The sequence below is a fragment of the Erpetoichthys calabaricus genome, chromosome 16 (assembly GCF_900747795.2).
Source record: "Erpetoichthys calabaricus chromosome 16, fErpCal1.3, whole genome shotgun sequence".
In the NCBI taxonomy this organism is placed as follows: Eukaryota; Metazoa; Chordata; class Cladistia; order Polypteriformes; family Polypteridae; genus Erpetoichthys; species Erpetoichthys calabaricus.
The window spans coordinates 31,801,949-31,820,691 of NC_041409.2; the positions used below are offsets into that span (position 1 = coordinate 31,801,949).

At 37.3% G+C, this 18,743-nt stretch overlaps 1 protein-coding gene across 8 annotated transcripts in view; it reads left to right on the forward strand.

Annotated features, from left to right (window-relative positions):
- sipa1l1 (signal-induced proliferation-associated 1 like 1) overlaps positions 1-18,743 on the forward strand; it is a 309,330-nt gene that overhangs the window by 89,530 nt on the left and 201,057 nt on the right. Inside the window, exon 1 of one of the 8 annotated variants that reach the window (XM_051920057.1) lies at positions 16,692-17,184. The exons of the other annotated variants lie outside the window; for them this stretch is intronic. The gene's annotated coding sequence lies outside the window, so the exon portion shown is untranslated. Of the gene's footprint in view, positions 1-16,691; positions 17,185-18,743 lie in introns of those variants that run through there. 8 annotated transcript variants of the gene reach the window in all.

Consider the following 18,743-nt stretch of genomic DNA (forward strand, 5'->3'; position numbering starts at 1 on the left):
GAATCATCTTGTGTTTGCAACCGTCAGGTAGCACGTGCCTTTCAGAAGATTCTTGCTCTCTGCTCAGTTCTCGATATGTTCATTTTCAGGACAACATTGTGATTTTTTTTCTTTATTATAATATTTGGTTTATATTTTTTACTGTTTTGTTCATTTCTGCTGTAACATCTTACCGACAACTGGTATGCAGGCTGCCACTGTCAAAACATTACAAATTTTACAAGAACAGGCCGTTCTGCCCAACACAATTTAACAGTCCTTTCCACCTAATTTTTTTAAAATAACATCAAGTCTAATTTTGAAGATATTTAAAATTCCTACGCTCCACCACACTACCTGGAAATTTATTCCATGTGTCTATGGTGCTGTGCACTATAAGGAGGATATCTTGGTAATGTTTGTTTGGACAAAAGCTACTCTTAATCAGTTTCCATCTATAGGCTTGATCATAGGAGTGTGTCTATCTTGACATGCCTATAAAAAGATAGTGGACAACAATGTTAAGTTGCCTGAACGATGAATAAAAGCAAACTTAACATCTTTCAAATCCTACATCTATTTAGGAAGTCTTGCTAAGCAAAACCAACCTGTGTTTGTGTTATTTCTTGGCCTTGACTTTTTCTCAACTGCTTAGTTTCTGACTCAAGGATTGTATTGACTTTTGACTTTGACCTCCTGCTGTGATGTGCCTTGTCCATACTAGGGTTATGTGGTATACCAGTACTGGAAAAGTACCAATAAACCCAAATTTTAAAACAGTACGGTCCTAGTATTTCAGTATTTTCTTTAAAGGGGGAAAACGTTGGTTTTCCTCTGAAGTTTCCGATGTCTGGTTCATGAAGTCTAAACTGTATAATTCTACGTGATCTGAACTTCATGAGTGACAATATTGCTTAGATGAAATCAGTTGCAAGCGTTGACGTGACAGGAAGTTCACAAAGGGCCTTGCATCTTTATTGCTTTGACGCAATAGAGACCTTACGTGGATCTGTCCCCCTAAACCCTACTAGGAACGCGACTTCATGGCTATCAAAAGGAAAGCAGTGCATAGTTCAGGTAAGCAAGTGTATCTGCACCAGGGAAGCTGGAGTAAGATAGGGGGTTTTGGAGTGATGTGTTTTTTGCTTCTGAATCAATGTGGTACAGGTACTGAGGTCTAAAAACAGGTATCAATACTGAATTGAAATTTTATTACTAACTTCACGATGTGGTAACTTGAGGGGTTTTCACACCTAATTCATTTGTGCCAGGTTTTTTCAAACTCTGGTGTGATTTTCTCAGTAGTCTGGTTTGTTTGGGCAGATGTAAACATGGCAATTGAACTCTGGTGCATACCAAACAACTGTACCAAGACTCTTTGGAAAGGGTGGTATTGGTGCAATTTCAAGTGAACCCTGGTGTGATTCACATGAGGTCTGAATACAGTATGATCTGACACTAGAGTGATTTAACTACATGAAATACTATGCATTATGCGTTACATGTTGTGTAATGTGGTAATCACGCTGAGGGCCTGCTGTCAGTAATTGGGGAATTTCAATCATACAATGAGTGGAGTATTAACATTGAGCATTAGAAACCACAATAAAAGTAAAATGAATACATACACAGGTACAAATTTACCAGAATTCGCATGAAACAACTCGCCCTATTACTTATTCTATCAAAGCAGCACCTGATTCAGTCTCAGAACCTTTTGTGTGTGTGATTGGACGGTAGTTGACAGTGTTTTTAAAAACACTGGTAGTAACTATGAGCATATGTCATTAGTAATTGGGGAATCTCATTCATAGCATGAGTCGAGGATTAACATGGAGCATTTGAATAGCAATAAAAAAGTAAAAGTAAAACAATATACACTCGGGTACAAACATAACACAATTCTCCAAAAATGATTTGGACACTTACTCAGTCAGAGCAGCACCTAATTCAATATCAGAGTCGTGCACATGATCGGACTACAGTTAACCATGTCTATAAGATAATATAACATAAATTTTAAAAATGGTGTAAATTTACTTGCAATAAGGTCAATCAGAACAAGCACAGAGATGGCAGGAAATGAACAGCAGTGCATTGTGAGAGCGCTGATCAGACGTCCTTATGTTACACCATAAATATGCCATGGATGCAGGTGGGACGTCCTCCCAATGCACACAATAACATGAACATGTTAGTCACCGCTCACCAAAATAAACATTGATAACCAATATGTACAAGAGATAAGACAGAAGGAATGTGATTTGAGATTAAATAAATTGAGGTTAAGTTCATATTGTCATTACTGGAGAGTCAATGTGCAACATCATACAGTTAAATGAAAATTATGTGACAAGTCTACTGCCATAAAACTGTGGATGTCATCAGCAGAGCTCGTCGTGTTGTACACTTGGCTATTTGAAATGTGTCCTTCAACTCATAAACTTTGTAATGTAGAATTTTCAAGTAGTCTTCTGTTTAATAATTATGGAAAATGCAACAGTGTGCAAATACCCGCCATGATATTTTTTCCCAGGAAAAAATTTGCCCAATGAAAAAGTCCATGACACTTCCACAGGACGTTTATTGATATGTCTAAATTGCTTGAAAGTTTGCAGTGTGAAACACAACCAAACCTAACTGTAATTGAAACAAACTATTGACACATCACCCAAATCGAAACAAAGCAGCTGGACTAGGAGTGTGAAAATGCCTTTTAGACTCTTTACCTTTTCAAATATGCACCGTGGTCACAACACTACCTTTTCCCTGATGAGCATACATAAATTTTCCAGGGATATGAGACAAACTGATGTGTACTTTGTGCACATCATCATTCCTTAAAGAGGGACATGGTTAGCCAGGGCATACATTTCTACCACCTATTCTGGACTGTATTGAGGTCATCCTGACTATTGCATTGACTGGGTGCCTTCCCAACATGGACTTTCTGCTTTGAAGACACTTCGCTGTGGGATTGGTTGGGTGCATCATTCTGCAAATTTGATATTCCTCAACATCTCGAGTTTAAAATTACAGTTTAGTATTTCTCTGTACTTGGCTACATCCATTTTTTTTCCTTCAATCTTTAGACATCCTTAAGGCCTTGACACAGTGAAGCGTAGCCATCAACATGCTGTCATCACCTTGCTTCATGATACACATGCTGTTCTCAGAACAGTTCATTTACGCATGTGCCAAAGGCTACATTTACACCATCAGTTTCACTCAATAAAATTCTGAATTTTTGGCATGTCTCACACAAACCACAATGTTCTTCTCTGCAGTGTAAACAAAAAAAAGCTGAAATTGGGATCCACATTTTTTAAGATGCAACCCTTGTGTGGATGTTCAATTGGGAATCCTGAAGCCTGAATTGCTTTTTTTTTGTTCTTTTTACACTTCTCTCTTCTTCCTCCAACCTTTGCCTTAAGCAATCAAGAATGGATAAAAAGTGATTTAAAATAACAGTTTGTGGAGCTACATGTAGGTGGCCTGTTTAATCTCCCTTTTGGAGTAATGCCTGTATGAAGGCAAACTAGGCAAAGAATATTGAAGCAAAGCTGCTTTTGAAGAAACATCTAATGTTTAGATCATCAACGGCTTTAGGTTTTCATGTCAAAAATGGCAACAAACGAAATGCAAGTGCCTGAAAAAGAATTAAATTGATTTCATTTCATCACTTTTGCCTATACATATTGTTAAATGTTATCACACTATTGATGTGTCTGGGCTCCAAACATGCTGCCTGTTCTCATAAATCGGTCTTTGACAGGTTTAAATGTGGAGAGTAACACTTGTGATCCTATCTAAAACGAATAATCATAATTGTCTTTTCAGTCTTGTATATATTGAAGCCACAAGTGTCAATTTAATTAATCATACTACTGAATAATTTGTTTGGGGAACTCCTTTTATTTCTCAATTCTCATCCATATCAGATTTTCTCAATTTCTATATAACTAACTGTAAAATCCTTAGGTAATTTCCATGGCCAAACTGATTTTCTTCTCTCAACTCCCCTTGCACATGTGACATTAAACCTCTTCAAAATAGTAACTTGATTCAGGATTTACTTTGAATGCTCATTTCTCTTTGTGGTGTTGCTTTTGTAACAAGCTGCATTAACGTATTCTGGACCTTACCAGAGCTTAGTGTATTTAACATGAAACTCAGAGAAATGCCTGTAGTGCTACCAGGGTAACTCTACTCAGCTAGTCTTGTGACTTTTAAAGAAAACTGCTTGTCCAGCATTGCATACAGAAAATGTTCTTCAACTGTCAGCTTCAGATGAACGATGTGTCAAAAGCACACACAGAAACTAAAGCTGTGTCTGTTACTTGTAGCGCTAGACAACATAAAACATACGGATGACCCTTTACCGTTATCAAATGAATCCTTCCAATGGCTGTGCTGTGTGCTTACAGTGAAAAAGTCAAAAATGACTAACCTTCCATTATAACTCCCAACATTACTAGTGATTGAGTGCTCTGCTCTGTGTGATGAACAAGACCAATTAAAAGGGATGTACTATGTTTATTATTTCTGTGTGTATCATACAGTAGAAGACTGATAAGAAACAAGCACTTTGCAAGTCTGACTAATATATAGAATTACACCTCAAGAATTAGGAATGGCTGATTAGTACAATGTTAAAAAAAAACATTTGTAATATACCTTAAATAGTGTTTTAACTAAACAATAAATACTGCAGTACAACTAATGGTTAAAAATTGTTTAATACAAATAAACATGTATTTTTACATTTATGTAGTGTTGCAATATCAATTAATTGTTGTAATGGGTAAGGATATTTTATGTATGTGTGTGTTTCCATAGACTCATGAAGGTGCTGAATTAAAACATGGAATGTCTATTAAAATAATAAAATGCCAAAAGGGACTCTGCTCTGTTGGGCCCTTGAGCAAGGCCCTTAACCTGCAATTGCTAAGCGCTTTGAGTAGTGAGAAAAGCGCTATATAAATGCAAAGAATTATTTTATTATTATTAAATGTCTTAAATTATCTTAAATTTTTGTTAGTCTAATTTAGGTTTTTCATATTATATTCCAAAAGTAAAAAATTCTAACACTAAACACTTTAGAATATTTTAATAACCAGATCTATAAATAAAACATAACTTTTGTAATTGTTTATCATGATTTTGTATTTAATTAAAAGTAATTCCTACCAATCCTGTGTAAACAGCTTTGCCAAACAGCGTCCTTTAATTGATCATGTCTAGTTTAATTTAATAGTCATATTGTAATCATGATAGGGTTGTGGGTGTCAAACTGCATTAATTTTTCTGATATTACATGTTCACCACTCTGTCATTCTGACTGTTTTTTGATGGCTGCCTGATCAGATTTCCAGTCAATTCCCTGTTAATTATAGTATATTTCTTTACAATAGCAGCAGTTCACAAATTTAGTCCTGGCAGTTTGTTGTGGCTGCAAGTTTTTGTTCCAAGCAGTTTCATGACAATGAATGCTGAGGGGCTTACAGCTACTTCAGCGTCAGCCCCACTGACACGCTCATCAGTGAATAATTGAGAATGAAAACTGTAAAAGCAATGCGTTTCTCATGTAACAAACCATGAATACTTGGCACATTCGAATAAAAAAAATATGAAATATAGTCTAATTATGTCTACAGTGACCTCAAAACATGAAAACTGGGAAATTACAGCTTGTTTCATTAGGCTGAGAATCCAAGTAAAAAACAGAACTCAATTGATAGCCATATGGGGTCCTCAGGACTGAGTTTGAGAACCTTTGGACAAGAGAGACGTGAATGGCACATTGTATTTGAAACCTGATGTGACATAGATAGGATACAAGCTTTTTCAGCTTGTTAAAATTAGTTCCATTTTTTTTGGTTAAATAATACTGTCCATATTCATAGAACTCCATGATGTCTAAATCTGCCACGGAATTCAGCCCCCATTGGGTATGTATAGTGTTATTTTTGGCCCTCAATAAAATTGTTTGATGCCTCTGATCCAGGTTGTTGACCTCAGTGCTGAGAGGGACATAAACATACATGTTACTCTCTGGCGTCATCGGAAACCTTTATTAGTCCTTGCAGTTATACTTTGTTCATATACTATGAATAAATTTTGTGTCATCAGCTTTTGATGCAAGAGCTTTGAGTTGGACAATGTGGAGGAAAGAGTCCTACCTGAATTCTGCAAGTTGTGATATAATACTTTAATATTCAGAATCACCTGCTATTAATTTTAAACATTTTCATCATCAACTCTGAAGATTGTCATGTTTAAGTAGTATAAACCTTTCCATCAATTAAGGCCTTCTTATGCTGTTTTAGTATCCGTTCCAGAACCTCTGTACAGATTACTTTTGTGGCACCTGTTTTTTCAAATGCTGTCCTTGGGCTGGTTTGTGAGGTTAAATCCACATAGAAGACACTGTCTCGTCAGTGTTTTTCTATATATTAATTACTTCTGGAGTTGTATGTTAGAATTGGACATTACCTTGGGTGTGTGTGCTCCAGATTCTCTAGGTTCTAACGTATTTTACAACTTGTGTATCTCAAAGCACCTGAATGTACAGTATCTAGATGGCATCTGGCTAAGGACCATGAAATCCATCACAGAAAACACTCCCCCCAGGCAAATCGTGAGGGTACATAAATAAATGTACACTTTAGGTTTGCGTGAACAGGGAGATATTACAAACTCCACGCATGGGGTGATATTTGAATTGAGGTCCATGGAGCTGTGAGGCTGCAATGCTATCCATTTTCCATCATACCAAACTCTTATATTAAGTAAAGGAATGCATTTAAAAGAGAACAGGCATAAAAATGTAATCAAGCCTAGAACAAAGTATGGAAATATACCGTTATGTACTGCAGAATTATCATGCTTGATAATGCTGCAATCAATTGATAATAATCAGATAATCAGGATGCGTATGCTGTTCATAACAGAATGGAATCTCGGGTGCTACAGTGAATCAAAACAGGATTGGGAACATTATAATTGTTTAAGGTTATTAGAGAAGCATTTAGAAATCTATTCTTAGTGCAACTTTAGATCCAAAAGCAGAGCAGAGAGGGAAATAATGAGTCCTAAAATGCACTTTAAAAGGGCATATTTGAGAAACAGAACATAGTTTGTTTTAACAATGACAAGACAACGCACCCATTCAAAATTATGAAAAGGCTGATAGTGGAAGGAATGTGTAAAAACAGATCTGCAAAACACCTCCATGAGTCTGGAGTAACATGATGCCAAAATGAGTGAACGGTAAAACAAACAACTGTTCTTTTTACATTAGATTGTTAAGTGTTGACAAAAGTTGCCTAGAGTGGATTATTTGATTTTTGTCTGCTAGACAGCCGGAGAAACCTCAAATAAACTGTTGCAGATTTCAAGCCTCCTTTTTCTTTACTATTTCACTACCACTAAAAGGAAAAGTTTTCAAGAGATGTTTTGCTAATTGTTAGTGACTTTGATTCTGCAATGTCAAATACAGATTTTGAGCTAACAGAAGAAAGTGACACTGAGAGGGCTGCTAAGTGGAAGAGCCTATGGTGTCCTGGGTAATGGATTTTCTGTCGGGCAGACCACAGTTTGTGAGTCTCAAGGACTGTGTGAACAACACTGGAGCACCATAAGGAACAGGCCTGTCACCCTTTCTCCTCACTCTGTACACCTCCGACTATAAATAAAAAAGAAGGTCAGGTAACTTGCATAATTTCTCAGATGATTCTGCAGTTGTGGGGTTAAGGCAGTTAAGGGGAATGAGACAGAGTAGATAAGTCAAGTGGATAACTTTGAGAACCGTTTGCAACTTAACATCAGCAAAACCATGGAACTGCTTTATTGACTTATTTGACTGCACCAAAGAGCCTCTATATCCGGTCAATATTTATGGAGTGGATGTAAATATGGTCCACACCTACAAGTACTTGGGCGTCCACATCAATGACAGGTTGGACTGGTTTTGTAACACAGAAGAACTAGAGAAAAAGGGCAGAGCAGACTATTTTTGTTATTAGAAGGCTGTGCTCCGTTCATGTGGAAAGTGACATCCTTCACATCTTCTATAACTCTGTGATGGCCAGTGTGGTGTACTGGGCCAGTAACATCTCTTCAAGACAGGCTCAGATACACGGTGCACTCTGAGTGCCATTATGAACAATGCTGCACATTTTCTTTCTGACACACTCACAGTGAAGACTTGCAGCCAATGAATCATTCTTTCTCTCTCTCTCTCTCTCTCTCTCTCTCTCTCTCTCTCTCTCTCTCTGTCTGTCTGTCACAAATTTCCCCATGAGGACAAATAAAGTTCCGTAGAAGGTTATCCCCAAGTGTGTGTGTGACACCATTTTCCCAGTGCCCACATATCACAGTTGTACTGCTTTGTCCACACTTTTGAGTTCTTTCGTCGTAGGTTTTTCACCATATCTTGAAGAGTGATTAACAATATCCTTGGTCAAGGAAGTGATGTATATAAGAAGCCAACTAATCAATAGCAACATTCGTTGGCAACATTTTTTCTTGGGTGTACTTAGTATCTATACAGAAAGAAGAAGCCAAAACCTGAAGACTTTCCACCACAGGTTTTCCCCACTTGTTCTCTCTCATCGCCACCCTAGTTTATTTGTACAGTCAACTCCTGAAGATAGGAGACAAATGGAACACAATACATCTTATATATCCAAAGGGTTATCATAGCATGGGAAATTATTTTTTGTGGAAAAAGAACCAAACCTCTATATTTAATTTCTGTTCAAGAAGTCATGCGTAACAGGGATTCATGGCCTGGCTTCCAAGTCTACTCTAAACCTCCCTTTGTGCCCATACTACCTTTTAGACTATGAAAGAACACTTGAAATGGCAGTGATGCTGGTGTGTGGCCTACACACTGCCCCACCACTCCAGACAGAGGAAGCACATTCTCTGGAGGCTGGCCAGACAGCTGGATTGTTTGTCTGACTTCACTGACTTTTTAAGCAGTTGCTTGTTGAGCACAATGAATCTCCACAAATCATTAACATTTCAGAAAGATAGAACCGGCAAATAACTTTTACTGGTACTGGTACACCCCCCGGCCCCCCCATGCCTAAAACTAGTGAGATTATTCTTGTTGAATCAATTATACTTAAGCCTTGTTTCTTATGGTTAATTATAACTTATATTTTCCATCTTTTGCATGCATTTATTTGTGATATTTGCTGAAATAAAGCATCTTAACAGGTCCTAGTAAGCATATCCATCTAGCTGTCTATTTTCTGAATCATTCTATCTAATATCAAGTAATGAAGGAGAGAGATTTGGAGCCTGTGCCTATGTTGGCAGCACGAATTTGTTAATTTAACTGTGAATCATTTATCAGATATGTTGATTATGTAATGGAATATGCAGATTACCCAGATGAGAATTAAGAGCAGATCATTGTGAGAGGATTTTAAACTGGTCCAAAGTGGATTGCTTGCTGTCTTTTTTTTGTCTATCACCGAGGTCTTCAACTCCAGTCCTGGAGTGCAACTGTGGCTGCAGGTTTACAGTCTAACCTGTTTAGCCATCATTTTAATTGACTTGCTATTTAATACTCAGACCCCTCAATTGTTTCTTTTTTCTTTAATTAGCAGCTAAGCAATAATGAGATGTAATGTAACCTGTGTCCATCATACAACATCTGAAAATGAAAAAGGTGAATATTGATCTGCTCATGTCCACCAAATATTTTGACAGTGCTCTTAAAAAAGAAACTCAATAGTTTTGGAAAGTCAGCAGTGGCATAACAAGAGTGCCAACAAGCCATGGAATTAAAAAACGGCTTTAATCCACAACAAGAGTTAACTTGTAACTAAGAAAATGGTTGAAATGGATTGTTTGGAGCTTGAGGCCCTGGCTTAGGTGGTTATCAGTTGGCTCAGTTCACATCTCATTTCTGTTTGCATGGAGTTTAAGGAAACAATGAAGTAATTCAGAGGAGTGAATCTTAAAAAAACAAGTCAATTATAATGATGGGAACAGAAGTCCTTTAGCATCAAACACTGGTCACTAATTAAGGAAAGTGTTAGAATGAAAACCTGCAGCCATGGTAGTGCTCCAGGTCTAGAGTTGGAGACCCCCGCTCTAGTGCATGTTGCTTTTAGTAAAAGAGTTTCATCTTCAAATGAATATTCTTTAAAGTTACCTAAAACTGCAGTTTATTTTTTTTTAACAAATACTAAATGCTGTGGCAGTATTTAGTACTTTTTTTTATAAAATGTTTCTTTGTGTACTGGTCCTGTTGCATTTTTAAAAAAATTCCTTAAACTTTGAGAAAGAAATGTCCTAAATGTTAGGAGAGTTAGATGTATGACTAAGTCGTAGAAGAAAAAGAAAAATATACTGTAAAATTACTGACCATGGACCTCCTAGATTTTATATTTCTTTGTTGGGTACCGAGAGAAACACTGCTTTGGGTACATTTTTTGTCTACTAGATGACACAGGGCTACTTACACTGTCAAAACAGCCTCATTAAAGATGCTCCAAATACCAAGCTATTAAACTGTTGCTACTGGAAAAATGGCACTTAACCTATACAGAAAAATTATAAAGGCATTCAATAGAGATAGGAGTTGCCATGATTAGACTAGAGAAAAAAAAGAACTATACACAAAATTTTTCTCTGGTTCTACCAGGGTGATAACGTAGTGATGGGAGGGAATGTGGAAAGTGAAAAGCATGTGGTGCTAAAACTGTAACAGAGTTCACAAGGACTTGCTTCCCTCAACCTCTCCTACTTGAGCTGAGCGAGTGCCTGCCTACTTAGACTAGACCAAAGCAGCAGAAAAGACCAGAATGCTAATAAAAATTAACCAAAAATAAGCACAAAAGAATTGTGCCAGAAAGTGCTGAAAACAGTGAGCAAAGTTGCAAACTGTTAGCTTTTAAATATCAAAATGAGAGTTTTCTATGATAATCCAAAGAGCCAACTATCTTAAATCAACCATTTTTATGAGTTTTTTTTTTCATGCTTGTCAAAACCTTCCGCAGGTGACAGATGCCAAAGACTAAGTGGCTATTAATAACAGACAATAGTAAATGTTATTCAGAAGGGCAATTTAATTTCAGTTACCCTAATTAGTTTACTATGTGGACGAAAAAGTGAAACATGAGGGCACAAATTCTCTTATTATTTCTCAGCAGTAGGTAGAAAGTGGCTGATTTGATATTATCATTTATTTAATTCTTCTGCTGAACTGAGCCCCCTTGTGCTTTTAGCTCCCATATCAATTTCATGTACTGCAGACATGAAACAAACAACAGAGGTAACAAACCATTTACCAATTCAAAGTGACTGTCCTCTCCTACCTACTTAAATATTCTCAAACCTCAAGAATTACACTGTGACGAGTATCATTTTATAGCCTCTCAATCTGTTATTTGTTGTTAATTTAGAGATCTGTGGCATATCAACACAGCCAAATGTCAGTTAAGTCTTAAGCTTGGTCAGTGAATTCATTCTCAGTGAATGATTCAAAGAAATAAATGAGTGGGATAAAAAGGTACGCATGTTGAAAATGTGACATCCGTTTTTGGTGGGAATACAAACAATGTAACATTTATTAATGAAACCGTCCCAGATGTTTTGCTTTTGCTAACTAGATATACCTTTATTGCAGTTCCGTTCATCATCACGTATGACTCCAAAATGTATTTATAGATGCATAAGCTAGCATCTAGTATAATGCATGGTATGGAGATGAGAGAGGAAATGTAACATGTTGAAGAATGAATGTCCTAAAGGTAGCATGCATATTATAATTCTGGGGCAGAACAAATAAGCAAAGCTAATTCCTCCTATCATTATCACTTGGTAACCTACCATGATCCAAAGCAGTGTTGGTGCTCTTCTCATTCACTGACTGTGGAGAAGAAAAGTTGCACTTCGGCATGTGTGTAGTTTTTTTTTTATTTATTTTTTTTATTTTAGACGTGTTGTCATTTACTCATCATATCGATCTGCTTTTTGTCATGAGTCCTGCCAAGTAAGGCCTGGCAGATTGCAAGCAGACTGCTGGATTTCTCGATGAAGTGGAAAAAATGTGGATGTAGTCCGCTTCCTCTGGCGAAGTGTTAGGCCAGCAGTTGCTGTTATGACCTTATTTGCAAAAGCGCCAGCACTATGTGTGTGTATGTATTTATAAAGACTAAATAAGCAAATTATTCAGAAGCAATGGCATAAATCTATCAACGCATTTTGAGTTGTGGTAACTTTCTTGAAGCATGCCTTCCAGCATCATGACATATGGTATGCTTCATAATAATAATCCTATGGGACAAGTGTTAATACCAGCCATAGACCATGAGTACCGTGACTGCTAAAGTGCCACAGATAGAATGGGTGACAGTGAAGTTATATGCCCACAAAGCTTTGTACCACCGAAGTGGGATCTCATCTAGCAAACAGTATTTTCCTCTCAACTAATGTAGTTATCAATGTCGTTACATCGTCAGATTACAACTTTAGTCTTTTCTTTAACTTTTGCCTTTTTGTCTCATCGTGGTTTATGTTTAACCATGTTGAATTTCCAAAAGACAGTCTTTCCTGGTTTATTTTCATCAAGACCCTTTCCTTAGAAATGTACAGGTGCAAAATGGGTATTTGGTTTTGCCAGTCTTTTAAGGAGCAGTGATCCTTTCTTTCAAACTCTAAAACACCCTTTTCAGTGAGTTTTGCTGTCGCAATACCATATGCGAAATTAAGTTTAGCTTCAGTTGTGCCAAACTGTATACAAAAGGAAATTCGCCAGTTTCACTCAGCACAACCTACTATTTAGTTATGTTATACACAACCAACAGAGTAAAATTAGGGACCGCTGGACATGGACAGTGGAGCTGTGGTGCATGTTGGTCTATATTGGTGGTTTCATTGCTCCATGTAGATGTGTCAGAAACTCTGAAATCAACTAATGACATAACATTTTTTATTAAAGCAAACCGTTAATTTTTTTCAAAAGTCAACACTATTGTATATCTGCGTACCATTTACTATGTGCAAAAAAGATAAGCCACAATGAATACCAGAATGAAACTTGAATGTTTAGTGCATGCCAAGTCGCTGTTCAAAATATGGTAGAAAAAGAACATCTGAGGGTGGTGTCAGTAAATTCTTAAATGTAACATTTGTTATAAAGGTTATTCTATGCCAACTGCTCTCTCATACAGTTACTGAAGTTTCAAAGTACCCTGAGGCTCACCAGATTCACCTTCTGAGCATATCCAAGACACCCTGGAATTATAATACTTGCGGCACTTAATTGTGAAACCCTTTCCATTATCTGTGAAGAAGACAGAAAGGATGACCTTCCACAGCTGCTTTGTGCATTAAACCTGCTGTGGCTGATGCTGCTCAGTCACTTTACTTTCTGCCAGTGATCCACTTGTGTGGAATGCATGTCAGTCTGCCAAGGCACAGCTCCAGGGACCGTCAGCAGACTTTGCTAGCGGCGTCCACGTGTTTCTTCATTTCTTTGGTGGGATTTCCTGCAGTTGTGTTGATAAAAGTGCAGGCTGTTCAGTGTTTTCTTACAAGTGATTTATTACCTGGGAGTTACTGCAAAATTGTAGACTGTGCTGTTTTTGTCTTATCCTTTCATAATATTTGTTTTTGATGCGTTGAGTACAATTTGTTGTTACTTTTTTTTCTTCCTTCTTGGCTAAGAGGTTTGACTTTTGTGTATTTCCTATATTCTTAATATACAGCCCTTACATTGTATATGTGGGTCCAATAAATGGCAATGTGATATTGGGTATCATGTATCTAAGCCTTTTCTGTTATGGGTTCAGATTCCAAACTAGATAAGCAAGTACTTGCCTACTGACAAATACACTCTCTGCGCACTTTATTGTGTTGTGGATTTGATTTTAAATACCGTCTTTTTCTGAAAATAAGACATCCCCCGAAAATAAGCCCTATCGAGATTTTCGGAACTTTTTGTAATATAAGCCCTCCCCCGAAAATAAGCCCTAGTTAAAATAATGTGAAAAAAAGAATTCGTTAAAAAATGCTGTTGATTTATTAAGTATGTTTAGCTTCCCTAATACTCGTATTTCAGAGAAATGTTTGAAATAAAATATTCCGAGAAATTCATTGTTTACCTCTACAGTTCGTTTCAAATTAATTCTTGGAATTTATCTTAAAAATACAACATAAGGCAGCATGAATACATAAATATTGTGTCCGCTCTGCTCTGCTGTGTTGTACTGCGTCGCGCGTATCGCAGAGTATGGTCGAATGAGGTGGGGAGGGGGTGGAGGGGGGCATGCATATGCGGAATGTGACGGAACGCGTCGTTGGCGCACACTATAAATAATTGTTCGTTAAGGCAGCAGTCTACATTGAGCGACAGTGCAGATACAATGTTTGTTCATTTCAGTCTTGTAAGTCTGATTATTTCCTCATACGTAATTTTATTTTTTATAAAGTGAATAATTTTTAACCGCAGTTAAAATGAGTACAAAACGAAAGAGCTATTCCGTCGAGTACAAAAAGGGAATTGTGGAAGACTCCAGGGGTGTAAATCTTGATTTATGACGATGTTCCAGAAGAAGATGACATGACTGTAATTGAATAAATTTTAATTTCTGTATTCTGTGTAAAATAAATAAATATTAAATAAAAATATATAAATATACTTTTATTTTTGTCCTCCCCCGAAAATAAGCCCTAGTGCGTATTTTGGACCAAAAAAGAAAGTAAGACAGTGTCTTATTTTCGGAAAAAGACGGTAGATAATATCTGCCACTTTCCCCATTGTACAATCAACAGCCCATAATGACAAAGCGAAGACATGTCTTCAGAAAGGCTTGCATATTTATTAAAAATCAAAAACGGATACCTGTTATTTATGTAAATATTCAGATCCTTTGCTGTGGCACTCCAAATTCAGCTCAGGTTCATTCTGTTTGCTTTAATTCTATTTGAGATGCGTCTAAAACTTTATTGGAGATCACCTGTGGCAAACTGAATCGACTGGACATTGTTTAGGAAAGCACATGTGTGTATAGAAAGCCCAACAAGTCACACTACATGTGAGGACAAAAACCAAGCCATAAAGTCCAAGGAACTTTCTGTAGATTTCCACGATCAAAGTGGGTTGAGGCACTGATCAGAAATCATTTCTACAGGTTTGCATGTTCCTGGGAACACAGTAGCCTCACTAATTGTGAAATAGAAGAAGTTTGGAACCATCGGGACTCTTCCTAGAGTTGGCCATCTGAACCAAACTGAGTAATCTGGCAAGAAGGGCCTTGGTCGGTAAGATAACCAAGAACCCGCTGGTCAGTCTTAAAACGTTTCATAGGTTCTCCCATCTCATCAGAGGACTTATCAGAAGAACGACCATCTCGGTATAACTCCATCAGTTCAATGGAAGCCACTTGTGAGTAAAAGGCGTATGACAGCTCCCATTGATGCAAAATGGCATTTAAAGGACTCTGAGAAAATGAGGAAAAAGATTATCCAGTCTGATGGGACAAGAACTCTTTTTCCAGGAATGCAAACCTTGTAGAGACTAGAATTGCTACCAAATGGGCTTCTAAAAAGTACTGAATTAAGGGTCTAAATACTTAGATAAGGGATTTCAGTTTCTGCTTTGAACTGATTTCTCTCTCTCATTGGAATATCAGGAACCCCTGGTATCTGCTGGTTTGACTGCCCTCTAGTGTCAGTCTTCCACCAGGACATTTTGCGTAATGAACTACTCCCTTCTGTTTGCAGTTTTCACTCCTGCGGGGCCATACATTTCTCTAAGTGGTAGTGCTGCTGCTTTGCAGTAAGGAAACTGTAGAAGATTGTGGGTTTGATTCCCGGTTCCTCCCTGTGTGGATAGCGCTTTGAGTACTGAGAAAAACGCTATATAAATGTAATGAATTATTATTATTAAAAGCCCCCGTCTCTCATTTCTGTGCACAATTGCTCTCATTATCAGTCTGGTGCCATGGCTTTTTTTTTGGAGATATGTGGAACATTTTAACCTGCTCTGCACCATTTTGATCTTGAGTTTTCTATCGCCTGGAATTCTCTAGCTAGCTAGGCAACCCTTCACTGTATATTTTTAGTAAAGGATCCTGCTAAAAGTTAACCAGACTTATATTTCCTTTATAATACATCTTTTCACAAAAAGCCATCATCAAAGTAATAACCTTAACCTTGAGCATTTTTCATAAGAGCTGTGCATTCATTCTTGGTATTTTAAATTCAACCTGAAGCAGCAGGCATCACCTTCCTTAAGATCTGACCTGTAAACAAAGAGAGGGGTCTTTTGATGTACACGTGCCTTGTGCTTCACCAGCTATTCATTGACAATTAGTGGGCGTCTGTGTTCTTCCTGTTGGTTTTGAGTTAACATCCTCACTCCCACTCTCTATATAGGCAAAGCTTTAAGTTATTTTAAACAGCCTATTGGTAGCTCTTAGTATTCTGCTTATGTGAAGAGGGGTGACTGTGCTAAATGTCTATTTATTCCCAGAAGTTGCTGCTATGCATTTTCTTGATTTTTATATTAGTTTGAAATTAGATGGTAAGAGTTAAAGAGAGCCAAAAACTCTTAGATGTCCACCCCCCCAGCCACCTACACGTGCGTCAGGAGTGTCTGTGTGGAGAGGCTGGTAGAATCAGCTGTAGCTCATTGTTAGGAAGGCTTTACTCAAAGCACAGTGACTCACCATGTGCCGGCATTGCAAAGACATTCTCTAGGAGGAGACTTGCTGCTGTGAATCTTTTAACACTACGCTTTCAAAAGAGCATCAAGTGGGGAGTCAGCATTGCTAGGCTGGACTTGCAGTTTATGGGGCTTGAAGGCTGGTGACGTGTCTCACCCGTGAGCAAGTGATATGGATAATAGCCACCAAAGGTAGAATGCTTCAAAGTGGCCCTCTTTTGAAAGAGATGGAATTACTTTGACTTTTTCTGACTTAAAATCAGTACAGAGGGCTGGCTGCGTGTCGCCGATTCACTCACTTCTGCCAGCCTTGTGATTAATGACAGCAAACGTGGGCGTTGTAAAGCTCACTGGATCTTTCAAAGATTGTGCTCAGTATTTTCTTCTCTATGCAAATCAGGAAAAGGAAGGTTAACATTTTGGGGAATATGAGACATCCTGACATGCTTTAAGAATTACTTGGAGAATACTTCAACTAGGAGGCAGGAGTGATTTTAAAGAAGATGGATCAGGTATCTCTAGATGTTTAAAAATTAATATATTTGTAATTGTAAATCTTTGTATAGTGAATGAATGGCCAGATTGGCTAAAAAAGTAAACAGAATTCTCTGTAAACCACCTGTAAAATTAAAAGATGGGCACTTGAGCCTGCAGTTAAAATGTAAATAGCATGCTTATTGATTTCTGAGTTCTATTTCACAGTGTTGGCTCTAATGTATCATCAGTCAGTGTGTGTGGATGTGTGTAGATATTGTGAATACATATACACACACATATATGTATACTGTATATACTCGCATGTGTCTGTGTATATGTATATATGTGTGTATATGTCTATACAGTATATTGGGTATCCTAGTTATAATATATAAGAATGGATGGAAAGGTGGCACAGTGGTTAGGGCCGGTCCAAGGACTTGGGTATGATAGGTTGGGCACCTTCTCTCTGTATTCAGCCGGGCTTCCTCCAAACAACACAAAAAACTGCAAATGTGATAAAATCCAATACTCTGTTTTGCTAATAGTGGTGTTATTTGCTTGAATGTGATTGCAAATTACATTGAACAAACCACCATATTAGATATATATTATATGAGCTCTTATTTTGAAATATTTAAATCCACTCTGAAGGTTATCTTTTTATAAATACTGAACGGATGTGTTCTAGTGAGTTAATGTTGGGTTTCTTTGTTTAATAACTTGCTTTTCACAGTTTGTAGTCTTAAATTTAGGTAGAACATTATTACATAATATAGCTTTAACCTTATTTTCTAATTTTGCCAGGGGTTATTGCTATGAAGCCTATTGTTGTGTTGGCACTTACAATTGTAGGGGTTAAAAGGATTGATTACAAATTGCTTGCTCTCTTTCTCTAAACCTGAACCCCCCATTTTACCTTCCCACGTGAGGTTAAACCACACTTCACGAAGTCCTAATCATCTGACATACCTAGAGACTGAGCATGTCCAAAAGAAAACAAGACCCCAGCAATGGTGTAAAAAGATTCAAGTAGAGGGAATGATGTTAAACATTACCCATGGAGAAGCAGACAACATATGATAGTACAATCCAAATACAATAAACCAAAGTGTATGATGATAAACAGTCCCCATTGGGGAGAAGAAAAATATAATTGTAATTAAAATATAAAAGTAGTCGAGAAGGAAATAGAATGTACAATTATGGCAAAAGTCTCATTGCGAATGGACCAAATTGCAGGTAAAATCTTCTTTGCCTTGCCAGGACACGATGCGACTCATGATTGTATTTCAAAAAGTGTTGGGATCAATTTTGTAGTTCTTTTTCTGCTTCATCCGGAGAACTAAAAATGTAGAACTTGCCTTGAATATCCACTCTCAGTTCAGCAGGATACAAGAGGCTGTATCTGATTTTGGCTTTCCATAAGCGTTGGTTAATACTTGAAAATGCGGCACATTTAGCAGCTGTTGAAGGTGAGAAATTGGGGAAAATTTGAATGCAGTTATTTTCAAATATAATCTCTTGTTTCAGTCTGAGAAATGATATCAAATTTAATTTATATTGTAGTTTGTCAAAACGTACAATAAGGCTT